We start from the raw sequence: 18,079 nt of genomic DNA on the forward strand, positions 1-18,079 counted from the left end.
TCGGGAGTCTCTCGGAAATTTTCCTCTCAATTATTATTGTAGAGATCGAATCGAACACAAGACGCCCAGTTACAAGACCGGGGTGGTCTTGGCGTCATTCCTCCATAGAAGTAGACTCACCCGCTTTCATGAGAGGCAATAGCAAGCTACTTAAACAAGACATTAACGCCAACCGGTGTGCTTTCAAATATACTTCGTCTTGCCGACACTTTACAATTATTTTTTTAATATCTCTATTCTTCTTCTTCTATATAAATAAAATGAACTCATTTTTTCCCGTCGGATTTTGACCTTAATAGGATTAAAAATCAAGATATTTCATGCAAATATAATATGCACAAACGGCAGAACAATGTCTGAGGTGTGTTATAGGCTTATTATTCTCAAATTACTCGATAATCTTAGATTTGTATATTTTTTTCTGCTGAGAAGTCAGGACCAAAATCGGTTAAGATCAATGGAAGTGGTAAAATATTTTCTCTCTAATAAATTCCCCCTCCCCCTGCCACCACTTAACACCGTTTGGGGATCGTTCACAAGGAACAGTTGAGAAGAGAACACCAGTTTGGCTTCGTAGTTCTTTCATGTGAAGTTATTTAAAATCACTAAACTAAGCTGCAGTGCTCTGTGGCGTAGTGGTTAGCGTGCTGGACAATTCACATTATATTTTCACGTTCGCGCCGACCTACCGTAGTCGTTTTTTTTTTTTCCTAAACAACTGGAATGGACTTTTCTTGGTGGCCGAACTGTTAACGTTGCAGATGTTTGTTTTTTTTTGTTTTTTTTCACACTTTATTTTCCTACTTTTACTCATGACTCCGGGTTTGATCCTTCCTACTTACCTACCATAACATTTTTTAAAACTCCCCCCCGTCCCGGAAATAAATACTCGGGCAACGCCGGGTACCCCACCTAGTTTGAAGAATAAAGTGTTTGTCGTTTTTTTTATATTACCCTCTTCTCAATTGAAAATTCATACAGTCCATAACCAAGAAAACATTGGTTCATATAATATCATTCATAAAATACAAGTGGCTAACACAGTGCCACCTACCCGTCATTTATCTAAACGGTTAGGCATACAAAGGGGAATAACTCGCAATTCTATTTTTGTTAACGTATAAATCATTTCCTCTAAACGATTAATTTATCGAAGAAATTACCTTCCAATAACCAATTCCTAAATATATTCTTTACTAGATAGAAGCCTGGCGTTGCCCAGTCGTTCAGTAAGCTTAAACATGATATTTTAGTTTATGCAGATTGGCTATGTATTATTATAGGGTTAATACTCTATCGAATATGATTTATTACGAGGAATAATTTGCCCAGTAGTCTAATTTGCAAAAAATAAAAAAATAATAATGATAATATCGTTCATCAAATTTCGTCTGTGTTTGTTTAGGATATCACCTCAGCTGATATGTGAGCTTGACTATCTTAGAATAGTTTTTTTTCTTATAGATAAAAAGAAGAAATTTTGCAGGGAAATATTTTACGTTACACGGGCCAAGTTTACGCCGGTGTAACGTAAAATATTTTCCTGTAAAATAATTAAGAGAGGAAAGACTATGCTAATATATGATTTTTTTCGATTTTCGATACTTATTGGATGAATTTTTGTACACAACATATCTAAGAACACTGCCAGATATATAAATTTTCTTTTGTGATAGGTTCAGACGTTTTTATTTATTTTTATTTTTTTTTTACACAGTGATCAAGGCCCGGAAGGGTTATTACAAGTACATTACGTTAGTGTGGAGATTTGATGAAGTGTTTACTTAAGGGGGCGGTTCATTAGAAATTTGTTAACGTTGGACTTGAACACATCCAAGTTATAGTCAGGTGGGAAGCAGGCAGACGGAACAGAGTTCCACAGGCGTGCAGTTCTAAGAAGGAAGTTTTGTTCATGGAATCCGCGTTTTGATTTAGGCACAGATATAGAGTGGGGGAAATTTTTCACAGTGGATTCAGCTAGCCGGGTGTTTTTCGTGAAAGATTGGCGAGGGGGGACCAGAGATTGGAGTTCAGACGAGCACCTGCCATGGAAATAACGATAAAACAAGGATAGGCTCGCAACGTCTCTTCTGTGGGAGAGAGGTTGCAGGGTAGAGAAAAGGGCATCCCCCACTAAGCCACGAAGTCTATTTTGTACTCTGTCAAGGCAGGATAGGCTGTTTTTAGCAGCTCCTGCCCGTTTCGGAATCAATGTGGAAGAAACTCACGCACACAAAGTGACTTTTTTTTAATAATAGTAGAGATAGATATAGATATATTATATACGTAAGTTGTATATATGAATATTTTATGCGGCACGTATTAAAAACAAAAGCCAAATACTGTGGGTTAAATACAAAGTTCGACGACATCATAAAGTATTGGAAACATTACGTGTTTGAACGTGAAATATCTTGCAAAAGCAAAAGGACATGGGTAGAAGGAGGGTAAGATGCGATATATAGATCGATAAAATATCAATCACACAATATACAACACCTAAAACGCTCTGCCTAAATTTCCGGGACAACACTCAATCGCGTCTTTCTTAGTTCGGTGATATTTAGCCAACTTAGAGTGTAAAAAGGGAGCAACCGGAAGTAACCCCTCAACTTCCGTCTGACGCGATATCCAACCTTTAAAAAGCGCTGGAAATGAGACTCTTATTAATTTATACAATATTCAGCAAAATACTATTCCTAAAAACATATATAATATTTTTATGCTTTTGTTGGGAACGTGTGATTTTGTTCTGTTGCATTTTAAAAATAGCATCAAATTATTAAAAACAAAGGGCAGGTTTACTGGATTCTTACTCGGTACAACCAAGTTGTAATCAGTGCCGTTATCGCTTAGCAATAATTACTGCCCTACTATTGCTGTTACTACTATTGGTGAGAGATGACAGTGGTTAAGTGGTTTCATTTTTCTTTGGAATAACCATTTATCAAGGCCTTAGAGCTCGAGGATAAGGGTAAATGAATGTGGGGTGGATGTGTAGAAATCGCTAATGGTGGAAATTGGGTAGAATTTTATTATTTATGGCGATGCCTTAACAGGAACTTGTTTACATTGGATTTGAATGCTACGATGTTGTATTCAACAGGGAAGCATGCCAGCGGAGCAATGTTCCGAAGGCAGACAGTTCTGGAAAAGAAGCTTTGTTCATGGAATCTTACGACACAGAATGGTGACCTGTTGGGAAGTGACGGTGGTCAAGCGGTTAACGATACAGAATGATGATCTGGACGTTCTAAATTGTAATTCAGTTCGTTCCATGAAAATCACTTTTCGGATGTTAGGAATATTCACGTGAGTATCCCATGTCTTTTTAAAAAGTAACTCTAACTAGAAAAAAATATCGGTGAAACCAATGCCACTAATAGAATCTTGTGATTCGTACCATACAATGATGACGATGAGGATGATGATAACTACTATTGTTAAAACATGCACGAAGTATTGCTGCTACATTCGGGCCAGTGCCTTCCTCGTTAGTTTCCCAATCTTACACAGGCTAAAAACGATTATAAATAATATTAGGTCCCATACTCTAAGCTAAGCTCCAGCCTCTGTCACATCAACTCAACGTCGCACACATGCATCTCTTTTGGAAATACTGGTATGTGTTTGGATTAACTTGTATCACTTGTGCGCACTTGACGTATATACGCTTGACTAACACGACAAACAGTTTCCTCCTTCATACTACTAGACTTTTGAATTGTTGTATCCCGCTTTTCTGCCTGTACTAAACCAATGACTGCCACGACAAATAACAGCCCACTTGGGAGCACATCTTTTAAACTTCTTGATCTCACATTCATAGGACATAGTAACTAAAACAAATAGATATAAGGAATTACCAAGTCTGCTGAAAAGAATGTTGGCTGCCGCTAACGTGCTAGAAATTAACTTGCACCAGAGATTGGCCTGTATTTAAACTGCAGACATTTAAATCTAATTTTCACAAATATATCGCGTATGAACTACAACAGTCGCTTGTTGGGCGCTGTTCTAAGGACTATCTAACAACGTTTTAAGTGGCTATATGTGTTGTTTGGAGATAAAAAGAATAAACATGCTGCAAATTCCATCAGGGGTAATTTCAAATATTTTAGACTTGCTGGAAATACCTTTCATTATTTTATATTATGCAGTTTAATAATGTTTACCTGCAAGAAATTCATGACTTTTATGCAATAGTGTAATTTTTTCACTGTTGCTGTTGTGTTGTAGGATGTCCGTATCACATGGGAGGAGTGAACGGTATATATATCCTTTATTATCGTTAAGTGCGTGATTGTATGCGAGTGTCTATACGTGTGAGTTTATATGTTCGCTCGTCTACGATCGTCTAGCGTTATGATGGTATAATCTAAAGTTCATTGTGTGTGTATATTTAAATAGTGTTTATGACGGAACAATAAGCTATATATTAATACGATAGCGTGTATGCTCGTTTAATTGGTATGTTCTTCTATTCTTGTCATAAATAATCTCACCAATAATTCTTCATAAGCTTTGGTTCCGGTTTCCATTATGGCTGAAGGAAGTCAAGTTTTATTATATATATATATATATATATATATATATATATATATATATATATATATATATATATATATATATATATACACTGCGTGTCAAATTATTAACGAGATAACATTTTTCTACCAGTTTCAGAAACTTTCCGGTAGTTTTATATCAAAAGCTTCGGAAATGTTGGCAATGCTGAGCTGCGTGTTCTGTGAAATTTTCGTACTGTTCTGCGCAATGTAAACAACTTGCCATCGTAATTGCTGAATCCACGGTATTTGAGGTGTGTCGAATTATTAACAAGGCAGTTAGTTTCATCAATAAAGTGGGTCGTAAAGGTGGTTTGAGTAGTTCTGAAAAGAGTAATATTACAGAACAGCTAGCAAAAGTAAAACTACCCTCAAAATATCGAAAATGATAGGAAGGTACCATCAAACTGTGAAGAACTTTGTCAATAGCCCAGAAAAGTAGGTAAGAGAGCTGATAAAACTAAATCTAGAGTTTTTTTCACGCTGTTCTCTACTCCAAATCAAACGTGAAGTTGTTAAGAAGCCTGGGCAGACAAGTCGAGAAGTCTTTGACCAAGCCGGACTGAAGAAGTTCGCAAAAAGTACTCGATGTCGCCTTCTGGAAGAAATGGCACAGTCTGTTAAGCTGTGACAAAGCCTCCATTAAAGCAACATCACATACAAAACAGATTGAAATTGGCAGAAAACAACATGAAAACGGATTTTCCAAAGTTTTGTTTACGGATGAAGTGCTTGTCACTGTTAATGACCCAGATGGCTGGAGCAAGGGATGGATCCTTAATGGACGACATATTCATCACCGTTAAAGGCGCCAAGGTGGTAGTGAAATAATTATATGGGCTGGGATTATTGCAGGTACTTTAGTTGGCACGTGGAAATCGCATAAGGCGTAAAATGACGTCAAATGCTTATATAGCTTTTTCTGAAGGAACAATTTAAACCATGGCTGAAGAGACAAAGGTTGACGTTCAGAAGAACTATTATTTTTATGCAAGATCATGCTTCTTTCGCATGCAGCAAACAAAAGCAAAGGGTATTTGCAACAACTGGAGTTCTCTTGGCTATGGAAGATGGAATGGTCTGCAAATTCGACAGATTTGAACCTAATGGAGAACAGTTGGAGTATCATAAAGCGACGCCTCTCTGCAAGTGGACGCCAATTTAAGAGCAAAGATGAGTTGTGGAATGCTCTCCAAGAGGTATCGTGAGAAATAACTGTTGACGTAATCAAAAATTTGACTTTTATTAATTTTATGTATTTCATAAATGTTACAACATCTTTCACATGTCATTCCTACAAAAAGATCTTATATCACCTGCTACTAATGTCAAAGTAGAAATTGCTATGTAGTTATTGTGTTCTAAGAATTTTTCTTATTTCATTTAATGTTTAAAAATTATTTCAATAAACAAGTTTTGGGTATATGTGCTTTTTCTCAACCTCGTAATAACTTGAAACACTGAAAGCAACAAATATTCTTATCTTCTGCCATGGTTTCGTTAATACTGCTTTAAATACTTTTATTTTTAGACTGAAAGAGCTGACTAGTATTGTAAGCAGTTTCTCAAAGTTTCATGAATTTTTATTTATTTATACCTTAAATATTAAGAAAAATGTAAACTCGTTAATAATTTGATACGCAGTGAATATATTTCCTCAGTTTTTATTTAGGTTTCCATTCAAGCTAATGCACCCACGTCATATATCTTTTTATTTTTGAAGTCGGAACTTTATAATATATAACAATCGATAGAACATAAACTCTATAATAATGTATCTGCAAGAATTAAAATATCATATTTAAGCGTACTTTACGACCGAGCTTTATTTAGCGTTCGTCTTAGATTATATAAATACTTTTGAGTTTTAACAAAAAAAGCTACAATAATATTAGAGCGTCTCCATTAACACTGAACATCTACAGAATGCCAACATCAATACATTGCATATGAAAGAGTCCCATGTGGAATTTCCCCAGGTCTCGTTATTGTGCATAAATATGTTTCCAGTACAAGGACGAATTATACTTATTTGGGTTTCAACATCTGACCAATCGGGGAGATATCTGTTCCTATTTTTTGGTCTTGTCTCTTCAAAGAATGAGAGAATCTGGGTTTTATTTTCGTCCAATTTTTATTCCAGGGTGTTTTTATTTACCCTTTTTGGAAGGTTACAACGTTGATTGCAACATTTTATAGATGTTGGGCACCTCGCTTCCCCGAGCGGTTCGAGCCATAATGACCGGTAGGTTCCTTAACTCTCTGTACGCCGCCTAAAATCTCCAAACTAATTTCTACGTATCTCAAAAATACCATCTCTATTTCTATTTTTGACGACATCAGTATATGTCACTAATGACCTTTTGTCTTTATATGACATTATTTCTAAGTTGTCAACTAAGTTGTAAGTTAAATTTGTAAATTAATGTAAATAAATATTTATTCTAATATTTTTATTATTCTAAAACATATTTTAGCTTTAAAAAGTTATTTGCTTGAATAATCATAACAACATTTGACTACCTACCTTTCGACATTGCCCGGTCAATATAAAATATTGAGTTTAAACAATAGGGTTTAAAAGGAAACTGTTTTCTCTATTCTATGTATTTTTTTGCGTTTCTGGCGTTTGCACGTAGTCTTTCACCTATTTTCTTTGAATGATGGCACCGTTGATTTCACCAATCAGAAAAAGTCACTCAGGGGCGACTTGTGGTGTTGATGGAAAAGCTCTCGCAGTATTAATGTTTTTTTTTGTTTTCCATTACTCGAACAACAATTCAAATCCAACGTGGGAGTAAGAAACGCACGTGTCAACAAGAACCACTTATGTCTAACATCGACATTTCAAAAGATGTAGAAAGAAACAAATATCGAGTCTCGGGTTAGTAGAATATTCGATGGGAGGAAAGATCGATGTTGCATGTATAGAAAACATACAAAGACACATTTACACTTTCCAATGTAGAAAAAATGTGAAAAAGAGATTTAAATGTGACCATGAAAAAAAAGGTTATTCGACCAGGCAAGCGTTCTTCTCTGTATGATATATCTATTACATAGAAAAAACGCAAGCATGAAAAGTAATATGGTAAAGATTAAGCTAAGAAAAGTACTAGATGTTAAAACTGGACAAGAAAAATACAAGATACTATAGTAAAAAATGAATAAATTTATAACTTAAAATATTACGGCATTAATAGTTTTTTTTTAGTTAAATTTAACAGTATATATAAATTCTCAATGTTGCAATAATTTAAGTTATAAAGTTTACTAAAATATCCTGTCCTTTTTTCAGTTTTCACAACTAGCTTTTTACTTTTGTAAGCTAACACTAAACAATATTACTTTTTATGCTTGCATGGTTCTCTATATTCCATGGGGTTTCTAGGAGTTGCTTTGAAACCAAATTTTCTTTTTTTGTGTTCAGTATCATACGCATTGTCCACAACCCATAAAAAAATTATTACCAACTTCTTAAATAGACTAATTTTAAAAAATCAAATGAAAGACGTTATTAAGTACACACAGGAGGAAGGGATTAAAAAGAGAGGAACAGCATTAACGAGCGATGTCTTAAGCAAAATATTATCAGCATTAGCATAGCAGAGAGCATCACTTCTGTTAACTCTCTCTATATAACCCTAAAAAGATGACATGCGAGCGACATTCCCGCTATTATTTATGAAGGTGTTGTCGTCGAAAAGGTTGCTAGAATAACCAACAGCAAATCAGAAGAAACCTTTTCTGAAACGTAAATGTTGCTATGGTCGCCAATAGAAAATCAGTAGAAACCATATCTTAGTTCCATTACTAATTCTGAGGACTTTTGTAAATCAGTAATTTTATTATAACTTTTGTTTTAATGAACAAATATTTTGACGTTTTATGTCAAAATATAGCTGAGAAACTGACCCATGAACTGTAAAAATTGTTTAAAATTTGGTCGGAAAATGAGTGTGCGGTGAAGATTTAAACAATTCTAAATGAGCTAAACTTGCACTTTATCATATATTCAAACAGGGCAGATTTTTTTTTTTTGTATAATATATATATATATATATATATATATATACATATATATATATATGTGTATATATATATATATATATATAACACTTATCCAAAAGAAAATACTACTACACAAATCTGCACATAGTGGGATATTATATATATATATATATATATATATATATATATATATATATATATATACATACTAGCAGTTACGCCGGCTTTGTTCTGGCCATACGTACTGTTCATAAAATTATGTGCACATATATATAGATACACACATATATATATATATGTGGTGTATATATATATACATATATATATATATATATATATATATATATACAGTTATTAAAAACTTTAACTCATTTCCAGGTAACCTACACCTAAAATTTCAATTGTTTGGACCCAAAATTGGCAAAGGAGTTTAGTAGAGTCTGCAAAGGTCAACGTTTTAAACTTATACCTTCTGTTAGCCGAATTGCCGCCCAAAAACTGATTACAAAGCTTGCTGCACGTCTGAATACCCTTTATGTAAAATTTCAAATGATAAGAGTAAAAATTGGCGGAATAGTTTGCTAGAGATCGCAAAGGTCAAATCTTTTAAACTTTGACTCTTTGGCTGTAAAATTTGCGGCCAAAAATCCTATTAAAAAGCTTTCCCTATTTCTGAATACACTTTATGTTATATTTCAAATGTTTAGTTACAAAATCGGCCAAGTAATTTGGTAGAGATCGCAAAGGTCAAATTTTAAAATATTTGACCCTTTAACAAAACAATTATGGGCTCAAATCAAATTAAAATGTTTGATCTATGTCCAAATAACTTACATCTAATATTTCAGATGTTTAGATTCAAAATTGACGGAGGAGTTTGGTAGTGTATTCAAAGGTAAACTTGTTGAACTTTTACCTCCATTGACAGCCGAATTTCTGTCCGAAAACCGATTAACAAGAGCGTTTTAAATCTTAATACCACTTATGTCATATCTTGATTCTGTAGACTAAAAATTGGCAGAGTTGTTTGGTAGGGCTAAACATTTATGTACAATATATGCATCGCGCTGTGTTATTTAGTCGTATATATATACACACGTTTTTTATTACAATTTTCACTCCGAACAAGGCACTTTGCCAGTTTGATGTAGAGGTCTACTATCAGGGATATAAGTTGCAGGGATTTTATGTAGGGAGTTGAGCAGCAACATTTCTGTTCACATTACACTTTAACCTTTGCATGTCAGTACAGTTGGAAAAACAGGAACCCGGAAAGGAAGTTCAAGAGTCTAGCATTTCTGGGAAGAAACTATTAGATTATAAGGCCTTCTTACATCTAGGGATCTCTACTGTGAAAGGGTAGGATTTTGCTGATTGTCGGGTTTGTCGAGGGTATTTACGGCGAGAGAGTGAAAGGGCGTGTAGTTTTTCAGAGCATCCACTATTAAAATACTTGCAGAACAGGCAGAGCGGTGCAACATTTCCTCGATGGGACAGAGGTAGAAGCTTGGATGACAGTTCGGGACTTATCAGGTTGGCGACTCTCTTTTGAACCCTTTCTAGGAGTAAGAGACTAGTAGCAGGTGCCCCAGCCCGAATGTGACAATACTCGATATATCGGCGAATGGTGTCCTTGTAGAGGTATAGGATACTTTCAGGCGTAAGTAGCTTTCTAGCCCGGTATAGAGAGTTCACCTTCCTCGCAGCCGCCCTGACAATGCTCTCAGTGTATCTGTTCCAACCCATGTTTCCTGTAAACGTTAAGCCGAGGAGTTTGAAAGAAGTAATTTCAGGTAATGTATCTTTAACCATAGCTATTGATGGTTGAGAAGGGGTTTTTTTTTTTGTAATTATTGAAGGAAAGAAGCTTCGTCCTGGCAGCATGTAATCTACTAAACAATGCATGTATAATTGGGAAGGTCGATTTTAAACTTTGGGAAAAAATATAAAATGTTGGAGCAAAGAAAGTTACACACACATATAGAGAGAACAAATATTAAAAAAATTAGGCTTCTAATATCAGCCGTTAGATAAGCATTTCATTTTAAAGATCGTCTACTTTGAGTACGAAAAAGTTCCTTATCTTTCGAAGATTTATATAACATTATTTTGTAATTTACAGTTTTAATCAAAATAAGGAGTGCGTTTATTAATTATGGAAATAAACTATATAATGACTGATATGCTAAAAATTCAAAAATATATAATTCCACACCCCCACGAAATATTTTTCGAATTTACTTTTTTGCAATTTAACTGTAACAGATAACAAAAAATAATCAATTCTTTTTACTATTAATGAAAAAAAAAAGAAGAAATATTTAGATTCTCTTTGGAGAAAAAAGTTTTAATATAAATAAAAACAAATTGTTTGCCTACTCCTAGGAAGTTTTCTATGCTTGTATAAAACACAAAATTACGAAGTACAAAATAAAACTATTTTTCTAACATAATGTCACAACTCTCCTTATTATACCCCTTTGGCATAAATTTTGTATTGTTCATAAAGCTTAAGTGTTTCCTGGATCTAATTGATTTCTCGTTCACATTTTCAACAAGTCTATCTCATTTATTGAATGTGTACTTGGAATAGAAAATGAATGAATGTCGTGAAATGTGGCTATCCAAAACTTTTCCTATCTAATATGGAACCAAATATTCCAAAACTTACTGCTGATCTGCAACAGAAATCTTCAAATTGTTCGGTGATTCTTTTTTTTTATTATTCTAATTTTTATTATAATCATTATTGTATTAGCAATGGTAATTAATTATTATCGATTAATTGACCCACTTGATTTATAGTTTTTACTCTTCCAATTCGATGGGCAGTGTAAAATTTTGTTGAATAAACTTTTTGAATATTCAATTATTTTCACTTTAATTATGCACTACTCCCAACATTATTATGTAAGGATGCATGTAGGAAGAGAGCGTTAGAATCACCGAACAATTTGAAGATGTCTGTTGCAGAGCAGCAGTAAGTTTTGGAATATTTGGTTCCATATTAGATAGGAAAAGTTTTTGATCGCCACATTTTACGACATTCATGGCATAAAATTGTAGCAATAATAGGTCTATGTCTTACTTCAAGTCCATTGACTGATTGACTGATTGACAAGCTTCGGATTTTAATTTTCCTGCTTTTTTGACACTTCATGAATGTGCAGACAAATCAGGTAACTCTGGTTTTCTGCCGCTCATCATTAATTCCTGAAGTTCGTGATCTGATAATTCATCAGTCAATGCTGGCTCTGACACTCCACTTTGAGAAATGTCTATCAAATGTGACCAATGTAAAGCGTCTAACTTTGTTGTTGAAATATTTTTAAACCGCCTTTTCACTGGTTACACACTCCTGAAAAACAAAAGAGAAATCGAATTATCTTATCGACTTGAGCAAATAAACAATAGTTGTTTTTTTTTTATTAAAATACTAATTTTAGATAAACGTATAAATCGGCGTAAACAATTTGATCAGTTTTATATAAATAAATGTTAAAAATTATTTTATAGCTTCATCTCTCACTTCTATTTCATTTGATGTTAACATTGAAAAACAGAATATTTTCAGGTAAAAGGACAAAAGCATTCAATCGTATTTTCCTAAAACAATTTCCTGAATTTCGTGAGGCTACGTTTTTATTTGCCTAATCATTTGAAAAATATATAGTTGCTGGTTATGAAATTTATTGTCTAGTTTAATTTCAAAGCAGCTAACTGCACAGACTTCTACAAGGAATCTAACCAGGTGGTACATTTTAGTGGTCAGTTCTGATGGATACACTTTTCAAGACCATCAACAAATTAATCTGATTGCCAGAGTAAACCATCTTGCGGGATTCAAAGGTTTGATCCTCCACGCTGCATACTGAGGTTCTAGTTTACCCCTTGAAATCCCAACAGCATACTCGAAATGTCATTTTTGGTCACCAGTTAGATCGTTGGTTTTTGTTAGTGCAGTGTAACTGCTTTCTAGGGGACTACTGAGGGCTAATGATGGTGATTATTAGCACATAATTTTTCGAGTGGGCCCGGGAATTATGTTGGATTTCTTGCACTTCTATTGATGGATTTTAATTATGCCCTAAAAGCCAGCTCGCCCGGGTGTAAGCTATAAAGTTTTTTTTTTAGTTTTGTTTCTAATAATAAAACCAGGTCTAATTTGCGTCATATATCAGTGCTCGTGTTGTCTAAAGGACAGAGTTTTATGTATCAACACTCTCATACTGTTCTAAAACTTAGAGAACTTCATCTGCCAGAATAGCACCAGTCGTTCCAACAGATCTCTCTATGTATAAGATACTCCCCCTTACTTCGACATCCCATCTCCTTTGTACATGTCAAGTGCTGCGCTTCTCTTTTAGCTTTTATTCGATTTTTGTTTCCCTTTTCACCGACAGTTTCCTTGTAAAAAAGAGTGTATCTGTCGTGTTTCCCATAAACACCAATACACACAATATTTCTCATTTTTTGATTATGCTTTTGTAGACATTATTTTTTTTTTCTCTGTCAATTTTGGATTTATCCAAAAAATATTTTTTAGTCAATAGTTGGTTTTAGAAGGCCCGTAGACTACAGATACAAAATACATTTCCAAAACTTGCTCGTTAATTCGATGAGACATCAGCCTTGATGAGGTCAATAGCGTAACGAGAAATTTTGATCAGAATGGAAATACTCTTGCAGTCTTGTTCCGGTTCAAAACTCTCATCAGTTTCTTCACTATTTTCTGATGTAAGAATGATATTTTTGTCATGGGGTGTTGAAGCAACATGGGAAGTTGATGATTAAGCAACTTGCTTTTCTCCTAACAAAATTACTTTTTTTAGATTTGCCACTGACGCTGTATCCACAGGTCCGAGTTGGAAATGGTCTTTGGGTCCTATAGTATTTCTTTGGTCCTTCAAACATTCTCGCTCTTCCAGAGGAACGTGAAGTAGAACATTTGATAAATGTTTATTCTAATCTACTTTATCTTAGAAACAATACTATTCTACATGCAAAACCTGTAGAATTTCTTTTTCCCATTGGTTTACATGAAATACAATATAGAAACACATTTAATTTTAGGTGTGTATGTCAGAAAAATTAAAGAAAGAAAATAAAATAAAAAAATAAACATGAACTTACTTTATATTTGATATAACAGGTACAGAATATATGACTTCACAGACAATTTTCTTTTCTGCATTTAACATTTTCGTCATAGCAACTTGCAGTTAGCAAGTCACCAGATAAAATATCAAAACACTTGTCAAAATTTTTGACAAGAACATTTTTGGCAAACGTGGATAAATATTTTCCATTTATTTGCTTAACATTTTTAAAGCAAATCTCCTGCAATTCCTGCACAATCCACAGTTCAGTTAATACTTACAAAGGGGATGTACTGCCTTTCAAATATCTATAATATCATTTGTCATTAATTTTAAAAGAACAAAAGTATTTAACATCGGATGAGAATTCTCCATATAATAACTGTATTTGATAACTTGGCGGAAATGAGAGGGTCTGTTGTATTTAATGGCGTAAGTGGGCTCGCAAATTTTGTAGAATAAGTACTGCGTGTACACAGAGTTCGTTTCTAACTCATTGTTAGAAAAATATCCGCAAAAAATATATTTGTCAGAAATTAAACAAAGAAAAATTATGAATAAAAATGAAATTAGGAAAAATAGATGAAACCATTTTTGAAAAATAGATTAAATCATAATAACTGTCTTAACACTATAAAACACAAGTCAGTATAAAACACAAGTCAGTATAAAACACAAGTCAAATAATTCACATTGTATATAGGGTATTCAGACATATGGAAATATATCTAGCATAATCTATCTATTATATCTATAAAAGTGAGAATGTGTGTGTGTGTGAGAGAGAGAGAGAGAGAGAACAATTCTCAACCTATATATTCAACAAAATTTTTATGTACAGATCTGAAATATCACATTTGTATAGAAGTAGAAATCTGGATACCTATTCTGATACCTAATAAAAGAAAGGACACTCTTTGGCGCGGATTTTGATGATAACAAGTCACTAATTAGAAATTATAATAAACATTCAAATAATTTAAGAATTTTACCAAAATAAAATTGCATGGTAATCACCCAATTTCTGCCACAAAATTTTGATTGTCAAAACTCATAAACATAAAATATATATTTTCTAATTTCATCTTTTTTTTACATAATCTGGTTTGATGTTTTCCTAAATATTCAAATCACTATATTATGCTGCTTAATATCAAATACAGCAAATGAGTTATTTTTTATGTATCAAACAATTACATTTTCTCATTCATCCAAACTAATCACTGAACATCAATTTCATATTTTCTTCACTAAAATATTACTGTGCTTGATATCATCAAGTGGAGGGGATCATTTTTTTTTCATTTGTTCACACATATTGCGAAGAAAAATGTGTATTTTTAAAAAAGGCATTATTAAATAGAACAAAGATTGTAAATATAACTTTCTTAAACATAAAATTCAAAATGTAATTATTTTTATATTGAATTAACACAGTAAAAACACGGAAGTAACTGAGTAGACATTAAAATGAATCACATTTAGTGACGGTTTACAAGGAAAAATTACCCGGCTTAAATAAAGCCCCGGATTATTGCTTTTTAATTTTGAATTTATTTTAATGGCAATATTTTTCAGGATATCTTTTTTATCAACTTTCATTTAGTTTTCTAAACAATAAATATATATATATATATATATATATATATATATATATATATATATATTACAAACAAAAAAGACATAAATATTACAAACAAAAAAGACATAGATATTGCAATAAAAAGGCATATGCTACAAACAAAAAATGGCATATATATTACAAACAAAAAATGACATATATATTACAAAAAAAATATATATGTATATATATATATATTACAAACAGAAAAGACATATACATTACAAACAAAAAATCATATATAAATTACAAACAAATATATATATATATATATATCACAAACAAAAAGACATATATATTAACAACAAACAAGACATATACATCACAAATAAAAAAGACATATATATTACAAACAAAAAAAGACAAAGAAATTACAAACAAAAAATTACATAGATATTACAAACAAAAACGACATAGATATTACAAACAAAAAAGACACATATATTACAAACAGAAAGAAGATATATATATATATATATATATATATGTATTACAAAAAACATATATATTACGAACAGAAAAATACATAGATATTACACACAAAAAAGACATAGATATTAGGAACAAAAGATATATATATATATATTACAAACCAAATAGATATAAATATTACGAACAAAAAATACGTATGTATTACAGACAATAAAGATATATATTACAAACAGAAAAAAGATATATATATATATATTACAAATAAAAAGGCATATATATTACGAATAAATATATATATATATATATATTAAAAACAAAACCGACACAGATATTACGACCAAAAAAGACATAGATATTACAAACAGAAAAGACATATATATTACAAACAGAAAATATATATATATATATATTACAAACAAAAACATATATATTACAAACAAAAAAAGAGATATATATTACAACTAAAATATGACATATATATTACAAACAAACAAAAAAGACATATGTATTACTAACAAAAAAACACATATATACTACAAACAAAAAGGACATAGACATTACAAACAAACAAGAAAACACATATATATATATTACGAACAAAAAAGACATATATATTATAAACAGGAACAAGATATATATATATATATATATATATATATATATATATTACAAACAAAAAAGATGTATATATTACGAACAAAAAAGACATATATATTACGAACCAAAAAGACATATATATTACAATAAAAAAGACATATATATTACAAACAGAAAAAGATATATATATATATATATATATTATACACAACAATCCTATATAATACCAAAAAAATATATACATGTCGACATAGCAGATGGGAAGGAAACCAATTTTCATTTTGCCAGAAATTAGTTCACCGCAGAGAATATTTTTGGGGGATTTCCCATTGTTCATGTGGTGTTACAGGATTTTTTTTTACATGGTAATCACCACTTATTAAGGCCCGGAAGCCAGTCGGAGATAAGGGTTATTGCGTGCACAGTAATCAATGGGATAATATCGTAGTAATGGTTAGTAATGGAGATTTCATAAAGTGCTTTACTTAAGGGAGCGTTTTATCATGAATTTGTTTATGTTGGACTTGAAGAAATCCAAGTTGTAGTCAGGTGGGAAACATACAAACGGAAGAGAGTTCCACAAGCGTACACTTCTAAGAAAGAAGCTTTGTTCATGGAATCTACGTTTTTATTTAGGCACAGATAAGGAGTGGTGGAAAATATTGACAGGGGTTTCAGCTAGACGGTTGTTTTTCATGAAAGATTGGCGAGGGGGACCAGAGATTGGTGCTCAGACGAGTACTTGCCATGGAAATAACAATAAAACAAAGATAAATACGTTCAAATATACAGTTCAAAGTACACAGTACGAATATGCAAACATACCCATTCGTAAATGGACTTTTATCATATTTACAGTTTTATACGAGTACTACATGGAAATAACAATAAAACACGTTTTATACGAGTACTACATGGAAATAGCAATAAAACACGTTTTATACGAGTACTACATGGAAATAACAATAAAACACGTTTTATACGAGTACTACATGGAAAATAACAATAAAACACGTTTTATACGAGTACTACATGGAAATAACAATAAAACACGTTTTATACGAGTACTACATGGAAATAACAATAAAACACGTTTTATACGAGTACTACATGGAAAAAACAATAAAACAAGTTTTATACGAGTACTACATGGAAATAACAATAAAACACGTTTTATACGAGTACTACATGGAAATAACAATAAAACACGTTTTATACGACTACTACATGGAAATAACAATAAAACACGTTTTATACGAGTACTACATGGAAAAATAACAATAAAACACGTTTTATACGAGTACTACATGGAAATAACAATAAAACACGTTTTATACGAGTACTACATGGAAATAACAATAAAACACGTTTTATACGAGTACTACATGGAAATAGCAATAAAACAAGTTTTATACGAGTACTACATGGAAATAGCAATAAAACACGTTTTATACGAGTACTACATGGAAATAATAAAACACGTTTTATACGAGTACTACATGGAAATAGCAATAAAACACGTTTTATACGAGTACTACATGGAGATAGCAATAAAACACGTTTTATACGAGTACTACATGGAAATAGCAATAAAACACGTTTTATACGAGTACTACATGGAAATAACAATAAAACTACACATAGTACCAATTACTAGCAGGATTACTTCGGTTTTAACTTCAAGCATTCGTCTTATCCGCTTCCGGCTAAAGGATCATAGTTGTTACGGCAGCATTTTTTAGGCATAATAA

Source organism: Euprymna scolopes, chromosome 13 (genome assembly GCF_053919585.1).
Source record: "Euprymna scolopes isolate OS-2025 chromosome 13, ASM5391958v1, whole genome shotgun sequence".
NCBI lineage: Eukaryota > Metazoa > Mollusca > Cephalopoda > Sepiida > Sepiolidae > Euprymna > Euprymna scolopes.